Source organism: Hyla sarda, chromosome 5 (assembly GCF_029499605.1).
Source record: "Hyla sarda isolate aHylSar1 chromosome 5, aHylSar1.hap1, whole genome shotgun sequence".
Lineage (NCBI taxonomy): Eukaryota > Metazoa > Chordata > Amphibia > Anura > Hylidae > Hyla > Hyla sarda.
In genome coordinates, this window is record NC_079193.1 from 322,901,842 (window position 1) to 322,921,998 (window position 20,157).

The following is a 20,157-nucleotide window of genomic DNA, read 5'->3' on the forward strand; positions in this document are numbered from 1 at the left end:
AACTTATACCCTATCCTTAGGATAGGGGATACGTTTTTCACCCCTGGACTACCCCTTTAACAGATTAACAGGTACAAAATAGTACACTACTTAGAGGTAGGTATGTGGTATGCACTTATGAGGGCAGAAAAATGTGCTACAGTACTCAATAATCGTATTGGAGTAAAACACCAGCTGGTAATTACTTTTGGCTGTCCTTTCACAGTATGTTTACCCTTGACTGATTAACAGGTACAAAATAGTACACTACTTAGATGTAGGTATGTGTTATGCACTTATGAGGGCAGGAAAATGTGCTACAGTACACTTAAAAAAGTATCTGAGTACTCCACCAGCAGGTGTTCAGTTTTGCCTGGACTTTCACAGTACATAGGTCCTTGACAGATTAACAGGTACAAAATAGTACACTACTTAGATGTAGGTATGTGGTATGCACTTAAGAAGGAGGAAAATGCGCTACAGTACTCTTAAAAAAAGGATTTTTGCACAACACCAGCAGAACACAACAGTGCTGCAGCACAAAAAAGCTGTGAACTAAACACCAAATTTCACTCTGTCAAAGACTAGGAATGGACTGTTGGGTATTATATCGTCTACATCAACTCAGTAGGGACTCACTAGGGTTATAGGTTGAACTTGATGGACTTTGTTCTTTTTTCAACCTTATGAACTTTGTTACTAAGTTACAGACTAGTATTACCAGCAGATAATTTGTTGTAGAACAAAGACACAAAATTGCACTAAAAAAATAATTTCTGCCTCCCCTGCTAAGGTTTATGAAGTTGAGGCAGCTTGTTGAAATGTATGAGGCAACACACAGCTTTCTGCCCCTCTCTGTAATACAGTGCTGAAGAAAGTAACTGGGAGGTTTATGGCTGCAGTAAAAATTATTTTCAGTGACAAAAACACTGCTCTCTGTCCACCAGATCGCTGATGTGACTAGGATGTGAAACGCTGCTGGAATGAGCTTTTCTGTGTAACACACACAGCGATGTCCGTCCTATCGCTCTGCAGTGTAATGAATTAAATGTCGAGCTGCATGATGGCTGCTGAATATATAGGGCTGTGACATCATAGGATTGACTGGCTGCTGATAGGCTGCATCCTGCATGTGATTCAGGGTCATCCCGCCTACTTCCCTTCCTGCCTTGCCTTCCCGTCTTCCCATCGTTCCTTGCCCCATGTACTGACATGTGGATCCGCCATTTTAGATGCCCTGGAGCCTGGAACGCTGTAAAATAGAATTTAATGAAGCGATTCACCTGATAGAATTGCGGTGATATTCGCATTGAATATTTCAGGAAATTCGTAACGGATTCGGGTTCGGCAGCTTAGATTTGCTCATCTCTAGTGACATATGTGTTGGTAATACAAATAAAATTGTATAAAAAATTAGCATATTCTGTACTTAATTTTATTTTTTATTTTTTTTGTGGTCTCCTCTGGATCAACACTGGAAAACTGGTATTAGATATAGGTAATAGGTATTGTTTTTCCTTCATGTGGATCTAATGAAGATATTGCAGCATACTACAGCCATAATAGTTATTTATCTGTTTGTGTGGGCAGTCTGCTCTGGAGCCCTAAATGGCAATATTGATGCCCAAGGATAGGATTAAGCCTTTTCTAGACAGTTTATTAACAGAGCCAGGCATGTACATAAGGGGGTGTGTCACGGTTCGGCAGGCTGGAGGTGGATCCTCTGTGTCAGAGAGGGTTTGGCGAGGACCGTGTCGGTGGACCGGTTCTAAGTAGCTACTGGTTTTCACCAGAGCCCGCCGCAAAGCGGGATGGTCTTGCAGCGGCGGTAGCAACCAGGTCGTATCCACCGGCAACGGCTCAACCTCTCTGACTGCTGAGATAGGCATGGTACAAGGGATAAGGCAAGAGCAAGGTCGGACGTAGCAGAAGGTCAGGGCAGGCAGCAAGGATCGTAGTCAGGGGCAACGGCAGGAGGTCTGGAACACGGGCTAGGAACACACAAGGGAACGCTTTCACTAGGCACAAGGGCAACAAGATCCGGCAAGGGAGTGCAGGGGAAGTGAGGTATAAGTAGGGAGTGCACAGGTGGAAACTAATCAAGCTAATTGGGAAGATTGGGCCAGACACCATCATTGGTGCACTGGCCCTTTAAATCTAGAGAGCTGGCGCGCGCGCGCCCTAGAGAGCGGAGCCGCGCGCGCCAGAGCATGACAGCCGGGGACCGGGACAGGTAAGTGACCTGGGATGCGATTCGCGAGCGGGCGCGTCCCGCTGTGCGAATCGCATCCCCAACGGCCATGACAGTGCAGCGCTCCCGGTCAGCGGGACTGACCGGGGCGCTGCAGGGAGAGAGACGCCGTGAGCGCTTCGGGGAGGAGCGGGGACCCGGAGCGCTCGGCGTAACAGTACCCCCCCCCCTTGGGTCTCCCCCTCTTCTTGGAGCCTGAGAACCTGAGGATAAGACTTTTGTCCAGGATGTTGTCCCCAGGTTCCCAAGATCTCTCCTCTGAGCACTCAAGTACAAAGGGTCCAAGATAACGTGGTCCGAGATTAAAGCTTGGGACACGGAAGCCGATATACTTGGCGGAGAGCCACACAAAAACAGGAGGAGCTCTTCTCTTTTTTCCGGCAAGCTTCTTCACCCGGGATGAGGCCGGCATGAGGGATTTCAGAGTCTTTTTCCAGATGGTGGCGGAGCCCCGGGAAACCACATCAACAGCGGCACACAAGAAGGCGTGGGGGTGGGGAGGGAGGGAAGAGGGTCAAGCCCGGCACGGGGCAGAGTGTCAACAGGACGGGAGCCGTGAGGAGGAGGCACAGCATAGTCCAGGCAGGCCTTGGGGAGGCCAGGTAAAGGGGGAGACACAGAGGCTAGACTGACGGGACTGGGAGCAGACGTGAGGCACTTCCTGTGGCAAGAAGCACCCCAGCTTCCGATCTCCCTGGTGGTCCAGACAAGGGCAGAAGATGGGGGTTGGAGCCATGGCAGACCGAGGAGGACTTCAGAGGAGCATTTGGGCAAAACAAAAAGTTCCATGCTGAAGAGCAGGGGTTCTGTGCGGTAACGCACAGTGCAGTATAGAAGTAAATCTTCTTTCTTCCTGCGGCGAGTCCTCTCTTCAGGGGTCAGGCGGGACCGATCCACTTGCATAGCCTCCTCGGCGGGAGGCACAGGGGTGGATTGCAAAGGATACTGTAAGAGAGGTGCTCCGGGCGGTGTGGCACATGGCAGGGCCTTCCCAGGCAGGAGACCACGGCAGAGTCTAGAGTCCCCATCAAATTTGTCCGGCAGGGACAAGCAGGGGTTAGGAGCGGCCGGTCGCTGCGGAGGAGTTGCAGGAGCCGGCGGAGGAGATGGTTGTTGCTGTTGCAGCTGCTGTGTCTGTGACTGAAGTTGCTGAATCTGCGGCAGCAGCTGCTGTATCTGTGACTGAAGTTGCTGTGTCACGGTGGTCAAGTATGCCAGCTGGTGATTTCGTTGGGAGATCATTAGGAATTGCTGGGCAATCACCGTGGAAATGTCGGCAAGACTTGACAGCGGCACCTCAGCGGAATCCATGGCCGGATCTACTGTCACGGTTCGGCAGGCTGGAGGTGGATCCTCTGTGTCAGAGAGGGTTTGGCGAGGACCGTGTCGGTGGACCGGTTCTAAGTAGCTACTGGTTTTCACCAGAGCCCGCCGCAAAGCGGGATGGTCTTGCAGCGGCGGTAGCAACCAGGTCGTATCCACCGGCAACGGCTCAACCTCTCTGACTGCTGAGATAGGCATGGTACAAGGGATAAGGCAAGAGCAAGGTCGGACGTAGCAGAAGGTCAGGGCAGGCAGCAAGGATCGTAGTCAGGGGCAACGGCAGGAGGTCTGGAACACGGGCTAGGAACACACAAGGGAACGCTTTCACTAGGCACAAGGGCAACAAGATCCGGCAAGGGAGTGCAGAGGAAGTGAGGTATAAGTAGGGAGTGCACAGGTGGAAACTAATCAAGCTAATTGGGAAGATTGGGCCAGGCACCATCATTGGTGCACTGGCCCTTTAAATCTAGAGAGCTGGCGTGCGCGCGCCCTAGAGAGCGGAGCCGCGCGCGCCAGAGCATGACAGCCGGGGACCGGGACAGGTAAGTGACCTGGGATGCGATTCGCGAGCGGGCGCGTCCCGCTGTGCGAATCGCATCCCCAACGGCCATGACAGTGCAGCGCTCCCGGTCAACGGGACTGACCGGGGCGCTGGAGGGAGAGACCCGGAGCGCTCGGCGTAACAGTGTGCAGAGCTTGTAGACATTTCTTATAGTCTGAGGATAGCCAAAAGACCTTCTGTACCATATAAGAGACCATTACTATAAATTAATAAATAACTTGGGCAAGTCGAGGTCTCAGTTACAAATTTTGCATTGGAGGCCAAGAGCTTTCGGTCCACCCTGTGCCCAAATACCACACATTGATTTGTAAAATAACTGTATAATAAAATTTGGCATGGATCTGAGTACTTTTTTTTAAAATAGGTAACAAAATATCTATAAAGCTTACAAAATCTTTATTATAATTAAGTAGAAATTGTAACAATCGCACCTGGCCAGGCTGCATTCATGCTGCACTCTGGTCAGTGAGGAGTTACAGCCCTGGGCCAATCAGCAGCTAAGGAGGGGTATTTATTCCTCATCAGCCGTTAAGCTTTGCTTTTGATTTAAGCTCAGCTCTGGTTTTTAGTTCTGTTGGTTTCATTTCAGATTTTTTCTTGGTTTTGGCCATGGCTTTGTAGTTCTCCTGTTTGATTACCTTTAAGACATGTTATGTTTGTCTTGTGATGTCTGTCTGTACTATGGTCGTTTTAGTCCTCTCTAGTTTATGTCTGTTATGTGAACCTGGCTTGTATTAACACCTATTTCTGTGTCTAGTCTGTGTAATCCAGTAACTGTGAATTCTGATCTGCCACAGTATAGGTCCTGATCCATTGCTTAGCTGTGCCCCTATGCATGGTGTTGTTTCTGATTCTAGTCTGTGTAATCCAGTACCTAAGTATCCTGATCTGTATAGAATCTATATGTTTGTTGTTACTTTGCATTGTTGTTACATTGATTCTATGTCTATTTGTTTTTGCTTGTTACCCCTGTCTTGTTTCCCTGACCTCCATAAAGTGTTGTTTATTGTTTTTACTCCACGTCCTTGCACTTTGTTCCAGTGGAGGGACTGTCGCCCAGTTGTGGAGCCCCTGTTTAAGGTGGTTACACAAGTAGGCAGAGAAAGGTGTTCTGGGTAAGCACAGGGCGCACTATTCCCTGTCGTACGTGACAGAAAACCTACATGTCAAGGTCTAGTCTCAATGCTTAGATCCATAAAAGGAAACTAAAGGCAGGTCAGATGAACCAAATGATCCTGTTCTGCCATCAATTTTCTATGTAAGTGTTTCTATATAACCTATGCTAAGAAAAACCATAATTAAATTTTTGCATGGTACATTAAGAGAATGAACATTTCTCAGTAGCACAGTCTTTTTTTTCTGCCACGTTGTAAGAACCCAAGAGGAATTTATGAATTATTTAAATAGCAATTAACTTCTTTACACTCAGCGATGTTTATTGAGCCCGCATAAGCATTATGATTATCACAGCTGAAGGAAAATGCATCGCCGTATTAAAGATAAATGTATTAATTTAATAAAATGTTTGTCAAAGTATATCTTGATATATAAAGCATGAAAGTGTGCATTGAAAAAGGAGATATTATACAGTGGAGCCAGTAGGATATTCATTGTTTTAGAGTGCTTAAAGGTGATACCTACTCAAAACTAAAAATGATCCATACTGACTGGACGCCCCCCCCCCTCCCTCTCCCTCCCCCGCGTCTGCACTATAACTGCAGAAATCATGGGATGTCTATTTTCTCTAATAATAGCTATATAGGAACAATTCAGCAGAAAAGTATGTTGTCAAACTCCATTCACTTCATTTTTAAAAACTGAATAATTTTGTAGATTGAAGCAATCTATAAACTGCTAAGGAATACAGGTTGTATTGAGGCTGCAGAGTATATCTTGTCTATTAAATTCTGTTTGGGTATCATAAGCTAACTTGTCTAATGTACTGTATTGCTTTCACATTGCTTTTCATGTGAATACAATGAGGCATTGGTTAATGCCCATTGGGCATTGGTTAACCCTTACTGTATTGCCACCTTTGGTGGATTAATTAGAAGTGTATAAGAAATGGGTCACAGAACCTGCCTTCAGGCAAGCTCCTGCCTAAAATGTTCGGGGGGAAGAGTTCCCAAGACCAACTATGTCTTCCAAGAGGGCTAGACCATAAGGAATCCTAGCCTGGTCCTGCCAGTGAATCCTGTTTAAGTTGCTTACCAAGTTCGAGTTAGCTCTAGGTTGCTCACAGTAAATCATGACATCATGTGGCACTTAGGTGGTGTATTGCACTAGGTTTTAGGCTATGTTCACATTTGTGATGGAGCTTCTGTGTTGGAGCTCTGTTAAGATCTTGCTAAAAAAAAGAAGACGAAATAGAAACCAGACAGACTCCATATGTCAATGGAATCTATTGGTATCTGTTGTGCCATGGACTGTCCGAGTTTCTTTTTTGACCCCGAATAGAGCCTCTGACAGAGATGTGAATGAAGCTTTAGGACTTGCACTGGGCAAAACAGTGTATAAGTGTTTTTTTTATCATGGGTGTTCATTAGGGATAAGCAAATCGAATCTGATTAATCCAAATTTGTTACGAATTTCAGGAAAAATTCACTTTGCAACGAATCCGAATATCGCCGTGATGCGATGGCATGAATCAATTTATTAAACTCCGTTTAGTGTGGTCCAGGCTCCAGGGCAACTAAAATTGTGGATCTACACGTGAGGACATGGGGCAAGGAACTCTGGGAAGGTGGGTAGGCAGGATGACCCTGAATCACATAGAAATAAAAAAATTAAAAAGTTATAGGGTCAGAAGATGATAAATGTTAAACTCATAAATTTTCCTTCATGTAGTTATGATTTTTTTCCACAAGTACGACAAAATCAAACCTATATAAGTAGGGTATTATTTTAATCGTATGGACCTACAGAATAAAGGGAAGGTGTCATTTTTACCGAAAACTGTACTGCGTAGAAAATGAAGCCACCAAAAGTTACAAAATTTAGTTTTTTCTAAAATTTTTACGCACAATTATTTTTTTTTCCTTTTCGCCGTACATTTTTGGGTAAAATTAATTATGTCATTACAAAGTAGAATTTTTGGCGCAAAAAATAAGCCATCATATGGATTTTCAGAAGCAAAATTTTAAGGGTTATGATTTTTAAAAGTAAAGAGGAAAAAACAAAAGTGCAAAAACAGAAAAACCCTCTGTCCCCAAGGGGCTAAAGCTTATAGGGGCCAATTAGGCTGAGCACTAAAAGCCATTGTCACCTGCTATTAGTGCCTAATAATACTGTACTGGGCTCTACTACACAGCGATTCTGTACTGCTGCAGTGGTGTACAGTACCTATAAAACTTATAAGGGGCCAGTTAGGCTCAGCACTAAAATCCATTGTCACCTCCTATTAGTGCTTAATAATACTGTACTGGGCTCTACTACACAGCCATTCTGTACTGCTGCAGTTGGGTATACAACAACTGTAGAGCTAACAGGGGCCAGTTAGGGTGAGCATGAAAAGCCATAGTCACCTGATTACAGTGCCTACTACAGGTTGCGTAGTAAACCTTATTGTCCTCTCATAAGTGTTACCTGTGCATACATAGGTTGTGTACGTTTTTTTTCCCTGTAAAACTAATTTGGGCCTAGTTACTGTGAAAGGCCAGCCAAAGCTACACCCTTGTTTTGTGGCCTAATACAGTTTTAAGTGGAACGTATTGTCCACCTCTCATAAGTGTAACCTGTGCGAACATAGGTGGTGTACATTTTTATTTTCCTGTAAAACTAACTTGGGCCTAGTTACTGTGAAAGGCCAGCCAAAGCTGTCCACTTGTTTCTGTAGCCCTTATACAGTTTGTAGTGGAGCACATAGTCCTCCTCTCATACAGTATTTGTTCAAAGTAAACGCTTTGGGGACCCAGGACATTAAACTGTGATTCTAATCAAAATCTTCAATTTACATTTTAAATAATCTCTTCAATCTTTTCAATTGTGAGGCCCTATGGTCGTCGTCATATATTACTTAAGGAATTACCACAAGAATCCAATGAAACAGGTTGGAGCGATAACAATGAACCATAACTGATTAAATGAAACATTCACACTTTCACAGTCGTGGGGCTCTGAGAGGCAGGGGCTAGAACAGGTGGTAGCTCGCCTCACGGAGTACTACCAGCTCGATTTTAAGATACAAGTACAAGCTTTTTCACTGCAGCCACTTCTAGCTTTATGTTCCCACTCATCCAGCGGCACAGAAGCTGAATGTGCTCCTGTTCAAGTTGCTGGTACTGCAGTCCCTCCCTTTTTAAGTGGACACTAAGAGCATGGGGGTGCGCTGAGAGGCAGGGGCCTGAACAGGTGGTAGCTCGCCTCGCAGTGGGCCGCCAGCTCAATGCTCACTAGAATGGGTACTCAAAAAAGGATTTTAAAAAAGTGAAATAAATTCAAATTAAATTAAATGAAAATTGCATTAAAAAAAATCTCTTTAATCTCTTCAATTGTGACGCCATGTGGTCTCCCGACCCTGCTGCCACATTCAGACGCTCTGCGGCAGTGATTTTAATAGCTAAGCCTGTAATCTGCATGTAGTACTGAATAACAGTATTATTTCGCTAACACAGCACCCTCTCTATGCATGTTACAACAAGGCAAAGTGTTCTACACCCCTATTGAGGCTCTCTGTAGCCCAGAAATAGCTGTTTTAATAGCGATTGGCGGCCAATAAATTCGTACCGAACCAAAATTTTTCTAAAATGCGCTCATCTCTAGTGTTCATGGCTGGGCTTAGGTTGTGCAGTAAAGAGTGTGGTACCCTTCAATGATTCACCCTATACTCCATACTAGACTATACATATAAAGTGATAAAATCTTACAATGTACCAATAAACATTCCCTACAAAGGCCAATATAAGTGCCCAATAATTAAACCTGGAACGTATCTGCTACCTGTGAAAAATGCCTAAGATCAAGATCAGTGCTGCCCTCTTCAGTAGAAACAAATGATACACAATGTACTGACTACATAGGTTGCACACCCCTTAGGCCAGTGTTTCTCAAACGAGGTCCTCAAGCCCCCCCAACAGGTCATGTTTTCAGGATTTCCTTAGTCTTTCAATATAACTGTGGTGTTGCCTGATTCACTGACCATAATTATTTCACCTGTGAAAGACTAAGGAAATCCAGAAAACATAACCTGTTGGGGGGACTTGAGGACCGCGGTTGAGAAACACTGCCTTAGGCCAGCCCTGCCTATTCACCATTTAATTTTTTTTTAGGTTTTTATTTTTCTAATTAAAATGTATCAAAATTTTAATCCTATAGTATTGTTTCGCTAATGTCATACTAATTCTAATTTTTTTAAATTATGACAAATAATGATATCACAGACAAACAGATAAAAAATAGGTTCATTTGCTGCAAGAAAAAGGTTCATTTGCTGCTCTCTTTTCTACAATTTCATCAAAAACTCTGTCAATAAAAATTGTTTTAGTACAGTAACTTCTTTGCCAGAATATTGTAAGTTTAAACAATGGGATAATGATGTAATAGATACATTTCTAGATTATGTAATGTATTTCCTTTATGGACTCAAAAACCACAATGCATTAAGTTTATTACTAGGAAAAAAAAAACTTTCAAGCCAATTGTACTATTTTAAGTAATGTGTATAATGGGCCTAAATATATCAGCATAAATAAGAAGTACTTGTGTACTAATAGCTTTTCATCATTGTATGGGAGTATTTAACTATACAGTCTTCAGTCTTCCTATTGAAGGCCTGCCATCTTAGTACTCCTATATGGCTATGCCTGAGGCAGGGCTTAAAAGGAATGTTTCATAAGAAAATGACCTGTTGTTTAAATCAAGTTTTCATGTTAAACATGTTTTATTTTTGGTGATATTTTTTTTCTAATTTCCCATTTTGCTATCTATATTATAAAATGAATCCTAAAAGTTTGCAGTTTTCAGTCTGGCCACTAGGCTTTATATTGAGTTGACACTTCTTGCACCTTCCAGGATTACAGTGAATTGTGATACCAGAACAGTCAGGGGTGAAGTCCTTGAAAAAAGTATGGGAACTCACCCAAGATTTCTAATATACCCCCCAGCAGGGGTCAAGTCCTGGAAAAAAAAAGTGTGAGAACTCACCCAAGATTTCTAATACAGACCCCCTCGCGACGTCACGTTCCGCCATCACACCCCCTCCCATAGGCTTGCATTAAAGGGGTACTCCGCCCCTGGCATCTTATCCCCTATCCAAAGGATAGGGGATAAGATGTTAGATCGCCACGGTCCCGCTGCTGGGGACCCCGGGGATCGCCGCTGCAGCACCCCGCCATCATTACTGCACAGAGCGAGTTCGCTCTGTGCGTAATGACGGGTGATACAGGGGCCGGAGCAGCGTGACGTCATGGCTCCGCCCCTCATGACATCACAGCCCATCCCCTTAATGCAAGTCTATGGCAGGGGGCGTGACGACCACCACGCCCCCTCCCATAGACTTGTATTGACGGGGGCGGGTCGTGATGTCACAAGGGGCGGAGCCGTGACGTAACGATGCTCCGGCCCCTGTATTGCCCGTCATTACGTGCAGAGCGATCTCGCTCTGCGCAGTAATGATAGCGGGGTGCTGCAGCAGCGATCCCCGGGGTCCCCAGCAGCAGGACCCCGGCGATCTGACATCTTATCCCCTATCCTTTGGATAGGGGATAAGATGTCTAGGGGCAGAGTACCCCTTTAAGGGGTCGGGCCGTGACATCACAGGGAACAAAGCCGTGAAGTCATGATACTCTGGCCCCTGTATCGCCAGTCATTACGCACAGAGCAAGTTTGCTCTGTGCAGTGATGACAGCGAGGTGCCACAGCCGAGATCGCGGTCGTTCCCAGTGGTGGGACCCCTGCGATCAGATATCTTATCCCTCATCCTTTGGATAGGGGATAAGATGTCTAGGGGAGGAGTACCCCTTCAAGTACCAGGGCACCAAGATGTATATTTACATGCAATGTGGGAGATTTATTAAAACCTGTGCAGAGGATAAATTGCAAGTGCACCACTTTTCCTCTGCACAAGTCTTTATATATCTCCCCCAATGTTCTTAAAGGAGTAGTCCAGTGGTGACTCAGTGGTGAACAACTTATCCCCTATCTTTAGGATAGGGGATAAGTTGCAGATCGTGGGGGGTACGACCGCTGGGGCCCCCTGCATTCTCCTGTATGGGGCCCCGACAGCCCGCGGGAAGGCAATACAACTCTATGGCAGAGCCGAAGCGCTGCCTTCGGCAATCTCCGGCTCTGCCATTGAGATGTATTGAGGGGGCGTGTCGGCCGCCGCTTCGTGCGGGGGTCGACACCCGCTATCTGGCCGGAGAGCCTGGCCCCCGTACAGAGAGATCGCAGGGGGCCCCAGCGGTCGGACCCCCCCCCGCGATCTCAAACTTATCCCCTATCCTTAGGATAGGGGATACATTTTTCACCACTGGACTACCCCTTTAAGGGGTTATCATTCTGATGATACACCGTAACAAAAACCTCCTTAAGTCCCTATCATTATGATAACACACTGTAAGAAACCTCCTCAAGTAATCTTCTTAGAACTGGGGTGACACACTGTAACAAACCTCCTCCTCATGTAATCTCCTTCCTACTGGGGTGGCACACTGTAACAAACCTCCTCCTCGTGTAATCTCCTAACTACTGGGGTGACACACTGTAGCAAACCTCCTCATGTAATCTCATTACTACTGGGGTGACACACTGTAACAAACCTCCTTCTCATGTTAACTCCTTCCTACTGGGGTGACACATTGTAACAATCCTCCTCCTCGTGTAATCTCCTAACTACTGGGGTGATACACTGTAGCAAACCTCCTCATGTAATCTCATTACTACTGGGGTGACACACTGTAACAAACCTCCTTCTCATGTAATCTCCTTCCTACTGGGGTGACACACTGTAACAATCCTCCTCCTCGTGTAATCTCCTTACTACTGGGGTGACACACTGTAACAAACCTCCTCCTCATGTAATCTCATTACTGTGGTGACACACTGTAACAAATCTTCTTCCATGTAACCACCTTATTACTACTGTGGTGACACACTGTAACAAACCTCCTCCTCATGTAATCTCCTTACTACTGTGGTGACACACTGTAACAAATCTTCTTCCATGTAATTACCTTACTGGGGTGACATGTGACTTGTCTCCTCCAGCTCAGCCCCACCTCCTAAACAGCATCACACAGGTCCTTCAACCACGATCTCTCCTTTTCCTCCACAGCTAAGCTCCGCCCCCAACATGTGATGGTGACATCATCACAGGTCCTACATCTCCAGCATCTAGCAGTCTGGGCCAGGGGAGGAGACGGAGGGAGAGTAAGAGCAGAGACGGAGGGAGGGTAAGAGCAGAGACGTCGGTCCTGCAGGACTAATGTAACAGGGACAGAATTCCTCCTGTGGAAAAAGCAAAGGAACGGTGTTCCTGTGCATTCCTGTAGGACTGGAGCCCTGCCCCCCAGTGTCCACAAAAAAATAAATAAAAATGTCCAAGCTAAAACTTGACATCCTGTACGGTTCCAGGCTTCTTACAGGCCGCAGGCATATAGCTGCCTATGGTTTATAAGAGTTTAGTAACAGGGCAAGACTTATTGCTCAGTCACAGATTTTTACTGTATACACATTATTTTGTATAACAGGTTAACCCTCTGTGTTATACTACTAGGGTGCTGTTCACATCACCATTTCAACTTACGCTTTGCAGCACTGTAAAGCACAGCAGACCACACTTTTTAGTCACACTAAGTAAAAATGGACTAAATATAGACTCTAGCCCTTGACTATGTTTAGGCCACTAAAGTAAATGGAGGCATTGCCACTACACCACAATATATGTTGGCATCTCTTTTTGAGTAAATACCCTAAGTGTAAGGTGAAATCATGATGTGAATATGTAGGGCTATACATAGTAGCCAGAGAAGGAAAGAACAGAGGTAACTACTGCCCCCTACCCCCACTTCTACAGATATTTCCACATACGGTGACCATATAATGGTAGATATCAGCTGCACACAGGCTCTGCAGACCACATAAGCGATTACATACAGATACATCAGGTGACTAGCATGTGACGTCTTTTCCGATCAGAGTCGGTTACTTTCCTTTTTCTTGGCCCAGAATGTCATGACGATTAATTCCAGACACAATTCGTCTCCACAGAACCTGAAAGACAAACATTTTAGGCTCCGCACTTTTCCAGCATCTGTAGTGCCCCCAAACAGTTATAATGCCCCTTTAGAGATTACCAGCCCTCCTGTATAGCCCCTATATGGCAGTAGGCCCTGACCGAAGTTAGTTACCATCACAGTCTGACTCCACAGTATTTCTGCACGAACAATTGCACTTTGTAATGACATCACTCATTTTACTATAAAATGTATGGCGCAACCAAAAAGAATATAATTTGTGAGAGAAATTAAAAAGAAAAATGCATTTTTGAAACTTTTTTTTCTTTTTCTTTGGAGTGCACTTTATGGTAAAAAATACATCCCATCTTTATTCTGTGGGTCAATATGATTAAGATGATACCCATGCTTACATGCTTTTGTATTATTGTTCTGCTTTAACCCCTTAACGACGCAGGACGTATATTTACATCCTGTGCCGGCTCCCGCGATATGAAGCGGGGCCGCGCTGCGACCCCTCATCACATCACGTCGGTCCCGGCGCTCATCAACAGCCGGGACCCGCGGCAAATACCACACATCGCCAATCGCGGCAATGTGCAGTATTAACCCTTTAGAAGCTGCAGTCAAAGCTGACCGCCGCTTCTAAAGTGAAAGTGAAACTATCCCGGCTAGTCAGTCGGGCTGTTCGGGACCGCCGCGGTGAAATCGTGGCGTCCCGAACAGCTTACAGGACACCGGGAGGGCCCTTACCTGCCTCCTCGGTGTCCGATCGACGAATGACTGCTCAGTGCCTGAGATCCAGGCAGGAGCAGTCAAGCGCCAATAACACTGATCACAGGTGTGTTAATACACGCCAGTGATCTGTGTAAGAGATCAGTGTGTGCAGTGTTATAGGTCCCTATGGGACCTATAAAACTGCAAAAAAAAAAGTAAAAAAAAGTGTTAATAAAGGTCATTTAACCCCTTCCCTAATAAAAGTTTGAATCACCCTCCTTTTCCCATAAAAAAAAAAAAAAAATAAACATATGTGGTATCTCCACGTGCCTAAATGTCCGAACTATAAAAATATATCGTTAATTAAACCGCACGGTCAATGGCGTACATGTAAAAAAAATTCAAAAGTTCAAAAAAGTCACTTTTTATACCATTAAAAAATTAATAAAAAGTGATCAAAAATTCCGATCAAAACAAAAATCATACCGATAAAAACTTCAGATCACGGCGCAAAAAAAAGAGTCCTCATACCGCCCTGTACGTGGAAAAATAAAAAAGTTATAGGGGTCAGAAGATGTATGAATGTATAAATTTCCCTGCATGTAGTTATGATTTTTTCCCGAAGTACTACAAAATCAAACCTATATAAGTAGGGTATCATTTTAACTGTATGGACCTACAGAATAATGATAAGGTGTCATTTTTACCGAAATATGCACTGCATAGAAATGGAAGCCCCCAAAAGTTACAAAATGGCGTTTTTTCTTCGATTTTGCCGCACAATGATTTTTTTTCCGTTATGCCGTGAATTTTTGGGTAAAATGACAGATGTCACTGCAAAGTAGAATTGAAGACGCAAAAAATAAGCCATAATATGGATTTTTAGGTGGAAAATTGAAAGGGTCCTTAAGGGGTTAAAAAAAAAAGTCAAGCAATTTTAAGATAAAATATTGTATTCTGACCCCAATAACTTTTAAAATTTTCCCTACATGGGGGTGTATGAGGGCTCATTTTTGCACCATGATCTGTAGATCCGTACCGCTTTTGCACATAAAAGACTTTTTGATCACTTTTATATTCAATTTATTCTGTGCTGTGATGTGGACATTGGCATTATTTTACATTTCTGTCGCTCACAGTATGGGATCATAAACATTATATTTTAATCATTCGGATATTTTCACATGCAGTAATATCAAATATGCAGGGTTTTATATTTATTTTTATTTAAAAAAATAGAAAAAGGGAATGATTTAAATCTTTATTAGGGGAGGGGCTTATGTGTGTTTAAAAAAAAAATTGTTTTTATTCGTTTACTTTCACTTTTTCATGTCCCCATAGGAAATTTTTACATGCAATCTTCAGATTGCTTACACTGAGTAATGCTTCGCTGTTGCATAGCATTACTGAGTGTTATTGGTGATCTGCTAGTAGAGCCTGGCTCAGCAGCCACTATCAGTAGATTGGAGCTGGCACCCACACGATGCAGGTGAGAGGATCTCCGACAGGTGATCACACTGATTGGACCTCCGCCTACATTTTGCGGGGGAACCAATCAGTTTAGGGGGACAGTGATTGTGGCCGGTGCTTAACCCCTTAAGGACTCAGGGTTTTTCCGTTTTTGCACTTTCGTTTTTTCCTCCTTACCTTTTAAAAATCATAACCCTTTCAATTTTCCACCTAAAAATCCATATTATGGCTTATTTTTTGCGTCGCCAATTCTACTTTGCAGTGACATTAGTCATTTTACCCAAAAATGCACGGCGAAACGGAAAAAAAAATCATTGTGCGACAAAATCGAAAAAAAAACGCCATTTTGTAACTTTTGGGGGCTTTCGTTTCTACGCAGTGCATATTTCGGTAAAAATTACACCTTATCTTTATTCTGTAGGTCCATACGGTTAAAATGATACCCTACTTATATAGGTTTGATTTTGTCGCACTTCTGGAAAAAATCATAACTACATGCAGGAAAATTTATACGTTTAAAAATGTCATCTTCCGACCCCTATAACTTTTTTATTTTTCCACGTATGGGGTGGTATGAGGACTCATTTTTTGCGCCGTGATCTGAAGTTTTTATCGGTATGATTTTTGTTTTGATCGGACTTTTTGATCACTTTTTATTCATTTTTTAATGATATAAAAAGTGACCAAAATACGCTTTTTTGGACTTTGGAATTTTTTTGCGCGTACGCCATTGACCGTACGGCTTAATTAATGATATATTTTTATAGTTCGGACATTTACGCACGCGGCAATACCACATATGTTTATTTTTTATTTTTTTTACACTGTTTTATTTTTTTTATGGGAAAAGGGGGGTGATTCAAACTTTTATTAGGGAAGGGGTTAAATGACCTTTATTAACACTTTTTTTTAACATTTTTTTTGCAGTGTTATAGGTCCCATAGGGACCTATAACACTGCACACACTGATCTCCTATGCTGATCACTGGCGTGCATTAACACGCCTGTGATCAGCATTATCGGCGCTTGACTGCTCCTGCCTGGATCTCAGGCACGGAGCAGTCATTCGTCGATCGGACACCGGGGAGGCAGGTAAGAGCCCTCCCGGTGTCCGATCAGCTGTTCGGGACGCCGCGATTTCACCGCGGCGGTCCCGAACAGTCCGACTGAGCAGCCGGGTCACTTTCACTTTCACTTTAGAAGCGGCGGTCAGCTTTGACCGCCGCTTCTAAAGGGTTAATACCGCACATCGCCGCGATCGGCGATGTGTGGTATTAGCCGCGGGTCCCGGCCGTTGATTAGCGCCGGGACCGACGCGATATGATGCGGGATCGCGGCGCGATCCCGCTTCATATCGCGGGAGCCGGCGCAGGACGTAAATATACGTCCTGCGTCGTTAAGGGGTTAAAGGGGTTATCCAGGAAAAAACTTTTTTTTAGATTTATCAACTGGCTCCAGAAAGTTAAACAAATTTGTAAATTACTTCTATTTAAAAATGTTAATCCTTTCAGTACTTATGAGCTGCTGAAGTTGCGTTGTTCTTTTCTGTCTAAGTGCTCTCTGATGACACGTGTCTCGGGAACAGCCCAGTTTAGAAGCAAATGCCCATAGAAAACCTCTTCTACTCTGTGCAGTTCCCGAGACAAGCAGAGATGTCAGCAGAGAGCACTGTTGCTAGACAGAAAACAACGACTCAATTTAAGCAGCTGATAATTATTGAAAGGATTAAGATTTTTAATAGAAGTAATTTACAAATCTGTTTAACTTTCTGGAGCCAGTTGATATAAAAAAAAAAGTTTTTCCTGGAATACCCCTTCTGTCATTGTCTGTTAGTGCGCGGCTGCTGACATCTCCTGCACTCACTTGATAGTTGGTCAGGATGTAAATGTCCTTCCTTGTGCATTAAGTACCAGGCACCAAGACGTATATTTACCTCCAATGGAGGAGATTTATCAAAACCTGTGCAGAGGAGAAGTTGATCAGTTGCCCGATCAGCTTGCTTCTTTATTTTTTAAAAAGGCCTCTGAAAAATGAAAAAAGCTATCTCTGCACAGGTCTTTATAAATCTTCCTTAATGTTTTTAACCTCTTAAGGATGCAGGGCGTACCTGTACACCCTGCGCCCGGTCCGGGTTTATAACGCAGGGTCACACTGTGATAGCGGGTCGGTCCCGGCGGTTAATAAAAGCTGGGATCCTGGGCTAATAGCGTGCGGCACCGATCGTTGTACCATGCGCTATTGACCCTTCAGATGCGGCAATCAAAGTTGATCGCCGTGTCTAAAGTTGAAAAAATTGCATCCCAGCAGCTCAGTCGGGCTGATCGTGAAATTGCGATGTCCTGATCAGCTAGGACGCCTCCTGCACGTCCGATTGACGATTGAGATCTAGGCTGGAGAAGTCATGCCCCAATAAAACTAATCATCCGCATGCTGTTCTATGCGATGATCAGTGTTAGGAATCAATGTACTGCATGTTATAGCCACTAGAGGGGGCTATAACATAGCAAAAAAAAAAGTTACTAATGATGAACTAACCCCTTCCCTAATAAAAGTAAGAATAACTTCCCTTTTCCCATTAAAAAAAAAAAAAACCTGTGTAAATAAAAATAAATATATGCGGTATTGCTGCATGTGGAAATGTCCGAACTATAAAAATATATTGTTAATTAAACCACACGGTCAATGGCATGCACCCAAAAATTCCAAACTCCAAAATAGCATATTTTTGGTCACTTTTTATAGCACAAAAAAATGAATAAAAAGCAATCAAAAAGTCCAATCAAAACAAAAATAGTACTGATAAAAACTTCAGATCAGGGTGCAAAAAAATGAGCCCTCATACCAGCCCGTATGCGGAGAAATAAAAAAGTTATAGGGGTCAGAAGATGACAATTTTAAACGTATTCATTTTCCTGCATGTAGTTATGATTTTTTTTTCAGAAGTACGACAAAATCAAACCTATATAAGTAGGGTATCAGTTTGACCGTATGGACTTAACAGAATAAATGAGGAAGCCCGTAGAAACGGAATCCCCCCAAAAGTTACAAAATTGCATTTTTTCTTCAATTTTGTGGCACAATTATTTTTTTTTCCATTTCGCCGTAGATTTTTTGGTAAAATTACTGATGTCACTGCAAAAGTAGAATCGCGCACAAAATAAGCCATAATATGGAATTTTAGGTGCAAAATTGAAAGTGTTATGATTTTTAGAAGGTGATGAGGAAAAAATGTAAATGCAAAAAACAGAAAAACCGTGCGTCTTTAAGGGGTTATCAGTAACAAAAACCTCCTTATGTCACTGTTATCATGATAACACACTGTAAAAAATCTCGTCTTGTAATCGTCTTACTACTGTGGTGACACACTGTAACAAACCTCCTCATGTAATCTCCTTACTACTGGGGTGACACTCTGTAACAAACCTCCTCTTCATGTAATCCCCTTACTACAGGGGTGACTGATACATTGTAACAAACCTCCTCATGTAATCTCCTTACTACTGGGGTGACACACTGTAATAAACCTCCTACTCATGTAATCTTCTTACTACTGGGGTGACACACTGTAATAAACCTTCTCTTCATGTAATCTCCTTACTACTGGGGTGACACACTGTATCAAAACTCCTCCTCATGTAATCTCCTTACTACTGGCGTCACACTGCTATGTCTGTCCTGGTCTGTGTTCACACACAGCTATTGGATTGCTGTGTATGAACAGCTCTATGTTTCCTGGTCAGGGAATAGTTAATGTCTCTGGCTTTTACAGCCTCAGCCTCTGTTGTCCAATTGCCTTTAAAGGAGTACTCCGGCGTGCACTTTTTTCCTTTTGTCCCGTCTGGGCTGCAAAATAAAAGAAAACACACTTTCTCTTACCTGCCAACGAGCCCCCGGAGCTCCGGTACACTACGGTACAGGTGTTCGGTCCCCGGGCTGTATTCTTCTTACTTCCTGTTAGCCCGGCACGCCACACGGAGCTTCAGCCTATCACTGGACGAGGCGGCAGAGATTATGAATTATGAGCGGTGTATACAGGAGCCGGCGGGGAGCTCAGTGTAGCCGCATGTGCCGCCAACTTTTACAGTTAATAAGTTCAGATCGCAGCAGGTCTCTGGAGAATGACCCACTGTGATCTGTCCCTCAAGTTAACAAACAGGTGGCACATGTGGCTACACTATGCTCCCCGCCAGCTCCTGGTGGGGAATACTGTATACACTGTCATAATTTCATAATCGCTGCTGGGAGATGGGAGCTCTGATTGGTGAATAGCTATTCACCAATCGGAGCTCCAATCTCCCGGCGGCAGCGATTATGAATTGTGAGAGATGTATAAAGGAGCCTGGAGCCAGCAGGGAGTGCAGTGTGTGCCGCTGGCTTGTTAACTTAATAAATATGGATCACAGAGGGTCTCAGCAGAATAACCTGCTGCGATCAGCACCTCAGCCCCTGGACTATAACTCCCATCATGGACAGAGTCTGTCTATGATGGGAGTAGTAGTCCTAAAAGTCCCGCAGCTGGGGGATGTGCAAGTGCCATCCCTTAGCGCTGCGGTACTGCAACTACTCCCATCATGGGACAGATTCTGTCCCATGATGGGAGTTATAGTCCAAGGGCAGAGGGACAGATCGAGCTACACAGTCCAGGCCTGACTCTGTTCTTATTATGCGTTTTGCATAATGGG